At 46.9% G+C, this 6,672-nt stretch overlaps 1 pseudogene; it reads right to left on the bottom strand.

Moving 5' to 3' along the window:
- The window catches only part of LOC119319038, a 56,365-nt pseudogene extending 52,315 nt beyond the window's left edge, over positions 1 to 4,050 (bottom strand).
- Positions 4,051 to 6,672: the final 2,622 nt, after the last annotated feature.

Here is a 6,672-nt window from a genome sequence, read left to right as displayed (position 1 = left end):
TGCCTAGGGGTTCGAGAACAATGTAGACATGACCGAGACACGTCTCCGGTCAATAACCAATAGCGGAACCTGGATGCTCATATTGGCTCCCACATATTCTACGAAGATCTTTATCGGTTAGACCGCATAACAACATACGTTGTTCCCTTTGTCATCAGTATATTACTTGCCCGAGATTCGATCGTCGGTATCTCAATACCTAGTTCAATCTCGTTACCGGCAAGTCTCTTTACTCGTTCTGTAATACACCATCTTGGAACTAACTCATTAGTTGCAATGCTTGCAAAGCTTAAGTGATGTGCATTACCGAGAGGGTCCAGAGATACCTCTCCGACAATCGGAGTGACAAATCCTAATCTCGAAATACGCCAACCCAACAAGTACCTTCGGAGACACCTGTAGAGCACCTTTATAATCACTCGGTTACATTGTGACGTTTGGTAGCACACAAAGTGTTCCTCTGGCACACGGGAGTTGCATAATCTCATAGTCATAGGAACATGTATAAGTCATGAAGAAAGCAATAGCAACATACTAAACGATCAGGTGCTAAGCTAATGAAATGGGTCATGTCAATCAGATCATTCAACTAATGATGTGATCTCGTTAATCAAATGACAACTCTTTGTCCATGGTTAGGAAACATAACCATATTTGATTAACGAGCTAGTCAAGTAGAGGCATACTAGTGACACTCTGTTTGTCTATATATTCACACATGTATTATGTTTCCGGTTAATACAATTCTAGCATTGATAATAAACATTTATCATGATATAAGGAAATAAATAATAACTTTATTATTGCCTCTAGGGCATATTTCCTTCAGTCTCCCACTTGCACTAGAGTCAATTATCTACTTCACATCGCAATGTGATTTAACACCAATAGTTCACATCATCATGTGACCAACACCCAAAGGGTTTACTAGAGTCAATAATCTAGTTCACATCGCTATGCGGTTAACACCCAAAGAGTACTAAGGTGTGATCATGTTTTACTTGTGAGAGAGGTTTAGTCTATGGGTCTGACACATTCAGATATGTATGTATTTTGCAAATTTCCATGTCTACAATACTCTACACGGAGCTACTTTAGCTAATTGCTCCCACTTTCAATATGTATCCAGATGAAGACTTAGAGTTATCTGGATCAGTGCCAAAACTTGTATCGACGTAACCCTTTTACGACGAACCTTTTGTCACCTCCATAATCGAGAAACAAATCCTTATTCCATTAAGGATAATTTTGACCGTTGTCCAGTGATCTACTCCTAGATCACTATTGTACTCCCTTGCCAAACTCAGTGGTAGGGTATGCAATAGATCTGGTACACAACATGGCATACTTTATAGAACCTGTGGCTGAGGCATAGGGAATGATTTTCATTCTTTTTCTATCTTCTGCCGTGGTCAGGCTTTGAGTCTTACTCAATTTCACACCTTGTAATACAGGCAAGAAACTCTTTCTTTGACTGTTCCATTTTGAACTACTTCAAAATCTTGTCAAGGTATGCACTCATTGAAAAAACTTATCAAGCATCTTGATCTATCTCTATAGATTTTGATGCTCAATATGTAAGCAGCTTCACCGAGGTCCTTCACCGAGACCCCAAACTTGGCCTCGAGTGCATCCCACATATCTTTTCCATTATCAATTGACGCATAAGCATCAACTATGTTCTCACGAAGAACACTCAAGAGAGCAGCCTTAAACAGAGTATCCATTTTCTGAAAAGCTTGTGCCCGTTGAGCATCAAGCTCTCCTTCAGGTTTGCTGAGAGTGGCGTCATAGCAACTCATGGTTTGAAATCATAAGACTGCTCTCACGCGCCACCTCTTATATTGGATACCCTCAAACATAGGAGGTCTCATGGAAGCAGCAAAACCACTCGGGGTAAATTGCCTATAATAAGGTTTTTGGATTGTTGGAAATATGAGCAATTTACCAAATGATTTTATGAACAGAAATATTAGATAAAGCATGACTAATATAGCTGCGATAAAGCAAGTCATGCAATCTGACGGAGAGAATGTAAATAGCATCTGCATATATGAACTTGAACTGAACACATCTAGGACAGACACTAGATCATGTTGCATATATGGAGTAGAACCTAACACATGTAGGGCAAGAACTAGTACGAGAAACTATGGCAGGACATCTGACAGAAAGAAGAAGAACACATACGGGACAGCAGCAGCAGAAGCACTGGACTTGGGGTCGACATCCTCTCCAGCCATGTCGTTGCTGAGGTAGTCGACGTCGGGGAAGAAGTCGTCGTCGGAGTCCGTGATGAAGAAGCCAGTAGTCGCGCAGAGCGCTCCTCAAAAACCTTATCACCCTTCTCAAAAGGTAAGCCGGGATGAGGAAGACAACAGCAGTTCAGAGATGGAACCGATGACGAGGGAAGGAATTGTGACAAGCAGCGGAGGAGGAGCGCGCGTGGAGATCCCTCTTGTTCTCATGCTCGTACAAGTGGGGAAATAACCTCCCTTATAAGGAGGTCCAACTCCCACTAAACTAGCAATTAGAACTAAACTTTATTAGTATCCCTTGCCTTGCACAAATGGGCTAAGTGGGCCTCTAGAATTTATTAGGAATTTTTGAAATAGTTATTGGGCTGCCTAAAATAGACTAAATTCCAGCAATCGGCGCTTATCATAACCTGCTCGCCGTATGATTCGATGCTACCGAAGATCGCTCCGACGCCGCCGGCGAGCTATACGGCTTGCTCTTTCACCGCCCGCGCGAACATGCCGGGTCGCACACGACGATCTTGCCGGCTACCATGGTGGCGTTAAGCTTCCCTTCTTCGCATATTTTCGAGCCCACGTCTGCTCCATAGACCAGTGGCATCTTGGACGCGCCGAGCGGCTCGCCCGCGTAGAGTGAAGTGCCGGCGAAGGTCTCGCCGTTGCCGAGGACGGTGTCTGCCCGGAACTGGAGCGTGGACGCGCCCACCGTCAAGAACCACAGCGCTATGTTGGCGGCGGTGTACTCCCCAGGGCCGGAGTTCCCCGCAGATGCGGAGACGACGATGCCTTTGCTGACGGCCCGGAATGCGCCCACGGCGATGATATCGGCATAGAAGTCAGGGGCCTTGCCGCCGGCGCTGAGCGACGCGGAGATAACGTCGACGCCGTCCACGATGGCCTCATCAAACGCGGCGAGGGTGTCAGAGCTCGGGCACCCTTCCTCCCAACACGCCTTATAGACGGCAATGCGCGCGCCCGGGGCCAGGCCGACGGCTTTTCCTCTGGCATAGCCGCAGAAGGCTGTGTCGGCATCAGCAGAGCCTGCGGCGGTGGAGGCGGTGTGCGTGCCATGGCCGCATGTGTCAAGCGGCGACTCCGTATCCATGCCGAGCGCATGGCCGCGCGCAGCCTCGTGCCCCTTGTGGAAGAACTTGGCACCGACGAGCTTGTTGTTGCAGAGCACGGAGACGTTGAAGGACGGCCCCGAGACACACCCGCCGCGGAACCTGCCGGGCGGCAACGGCGGTAGCGACGGGTCGGCGGCGAAGGACGCGCGGCCCTCCGGGTACACGCCGGTATCGATGACCCCGATGACGACGTCGGCGGCGCCATTGGACGTTGGGAGCAGCCCGGAGGACGGGGAGAGGCCGAGGAAGGACGGCGTGAGGGTGGTGAGCAACTCCAGCATGGCGTCGGGCACGACGGCGAGCACGGAGGCCGAGGACACGAGGTGCGCGGCCTGGCGCCCCGTGAGGCGCGCCGCGAAGCCCGTGGCGGCGTGCGAGTAGGAGTAGAGCACCGTCGGCGCCGGGCTGGAGAGCTCGGCGGGAATGTGGTCGCGCAGGAAGGAGCCGTATGCCTGGGTGGTCAGCAGGCCGCGGCGTGGCAGCCGTGGCGCGTGCGCCGCCGCGACGTGCACGATGTAGGAGGACCGTGCCTCCACCTCCGCCGCCTCGATCTCCACCACCTCCGTGGCCACTGCCGCGGCGACGAAGCCGGCCAAGACGCACAGGGCAGCGAGTGGTTTGAGGAGCTCCATTGTCGCTGTGACTGCAAGACGGCATGGACGGGGCGCACGAATAAGTAGGCACGCGGAGGGAGTAGTTGCCGATCCATGTCGCTGGCGAGATCGATGTGCGCACGAGGTAGCTCGTGGGCAAGCTCGTGCTGATCAATGTGGTGGGAAGAGAGCTCAAATATATTTTAGCTCTGCGTCATTGCAAGTTGCACCCCTACGTGGCGATTGCTTTATTCTTTTTGCTCTGGAGGTAATATCACCATTCACCGGAAGTCACACAGCTTGCACTCGATATTTAGTTTAATGCTTGAACTTTAAAAATATAAAATTGTAGTCATTCAACTTGACTCAAGCATGCACATACAGTCACAAATGTATATATAGGCGTATCTGTGTGTATGGCCGCACCTGTCGTTAGCTAGAGGCTCTCAACCGCTGGGTTTTTGCATAAAACACCATTGTACTTTTTTATTCGTACGAAAAGCTGATCACCGCAATACATTTTTCTGTACAAAACCCATTGAGGCCTCTTTTGGTTCATAGGATAGGATTATCATAGGAATAAAAATTTTGTAAGAAATGAGATGACATGTATCTCAAATCGTATGAATAGAAATAGGAAATGAAATGTCATTTGGTTGACACCAAAGGAATTTTTCCATTGAGTCTAGGCTCATTTTTATTTTCCTATAAAATGTGGAGGATAGTAACCAATCCTATGTGGAATAGGAATCTATTTCTATGAACCAAAGGGCTCTAAAGGAAAAAAAATCCTATGAGAATCCTATTCTCTAAAATTCCTATGAAATTTCTCCAAACTAAAGGAGGCCTGAGTGTTCTTTTATTTGTAGGAAAGCCAACCACTGTACTGCAAAAGCTAACGGTAAATATGTTTATATTTAGAAAAATATTTACTAACCATCGCATGTCTGTAAAATATTTTGATAACACACAAATATTTGAACACAAATCTTGTACCTACATTTTGCAAATATCTTACAAACAATAGCGAATATAGAAAAAATAAAAATGTTTCTCATCATGTACATATAAAGTTATTATCCACATCAGACATCTAATCGTGGTGGTTGGAGTGGCTAGACTCGCTATTTTTGCAAGCGCGAGTTGTGTGTTGTGAGACCTAGCGCGCCCGAATTTTAGGCATTGATTATTGCAGTACAGCGGTCTGTTTTTTTTTTTGCAAAATAAAAAAATGCGAGTGGTTTTCGTGCAAAAATGCGTCACGGTGGTCATTTTTTGCATGAATAAAAAAATACAAGGGTGTTCCGTGCAAAAATGCATTGGCCGAGTGACTAACAAGTGGGGCCTATACATGGATAGGCCCGCAAACATATTTTATGATCGTATGTGCACACTTGAGTCAAGTTATATCACTGTAATTCTGTATTTTTGAAGTTCTAGCACCAAACTGAACATCAAGAATAATAGCCTTGGTTGGGAATCGATCCCTGGCCGTCTACAGAAGAGGCTAATGCTTCAGCGCAGCTAACCAACTTTCCTTTCCTTTGTAGCTGACTGACGAAATGACCTTCAGCTCTTTAAAATATGCAAGCTAAAGGGTCAACGTGCTCCTCCATACAACAAATTGTGGATCCTAATTATGAGCCTTTTGTATGTTTGAACTCAAGTCAGCTGGTTTGTTACATGGCCCAATAACCTATCTCTTGCTTTTGTTAAATCATGTGTTTGGTGACTTTTATTTTTAATTTTGGTGAACACCCAATGCATTTTTCTAGTTCACGTAAAATTTTCATCGGTAACTTATGTGTAAATAGCATCATAATTTATGCACAACAGAGATGATAACTTACGCACAAACACCATGCTAACTTTTTGACATGTAAAAAATGGTGTTGTAACATACACCCGGTTACATTTTGTGTAAATACAGTGGTAATATACGCACCACCAACTCGATAACTTACGCACGAAGGATGAGATAACTTTTGTGACAGAAAAAATTTGTGGTAAAATATATCATGTTTAATTCTATGAAAATTTTGCGGTAACTCCGTTCTGCGAAGCACGAGCCGGTGTCTCCGCTCCGTCCTGTGATGGAGGAGCCGGCCTCACCCCGGCACAACCGCGACGTCCAGATCGGACGCCACATGAAGGAGGAGCCGGCCTCTCCCCAGTACCACTGTGGCATCTAGATTAGCGTCGGGTCAAGGAGGAGCCGGTACAGTCGCATGCACGCGCCACCTACAGAAGAGGCGTCGCCACCGTCTCACCGTCAAGGAGGAGTTGCTGCCCGCGATCAAGAAGGCGCGAGGCCTCTCCCTCCACTACCTCGAATGAGGCAGGGGGTTGATGAAATATACTCCCGGTAACTTTCTTGTGAATAGCATGGTAGCTTACACATCATAGACCTGATATCTTATGTACCCCGGTCCTGATTACTTTGGGGGGGAGGGGGGGATGGCTGGTTGATGAAATATCCACCTGGTAACTTTTATGTGAATAGCATGGTAACTCACATAGTGCAGACCTGATAACCTATGTACCTCGGTCTTGATAACTTTGGCATGGGGAGGAGGGGTTGATGAAATACCCCCAGGTAACTTTTGCGTGAATAGCATGGTAACTCACACATCATAGACATGATAACCTATGTGTCTCGGTGCTGATAACTTTGGCGATGGAGTGATAAAATGT

This window comes from Triticum dicoccoides, chromosome 6A, assembly GCF_002162155.2.
Source record: "Triticum dicoccoides isolate Atlit2015 ecotype Zavitan chromosome 6A, WEW_v2.0, whole genome shotgun sequence".
NCBI classification, from domain to species: Eukaryota; Viridiplantae; Streptophyta; class Magnoliopsida; order Poales; family Poaceae; genus Triticum; species Triticum dicoccoides.
Note: the sequence above shows the minus strand (reverse complement) of the source record. Positions and strands in the feature narration are given on the sequence as shown.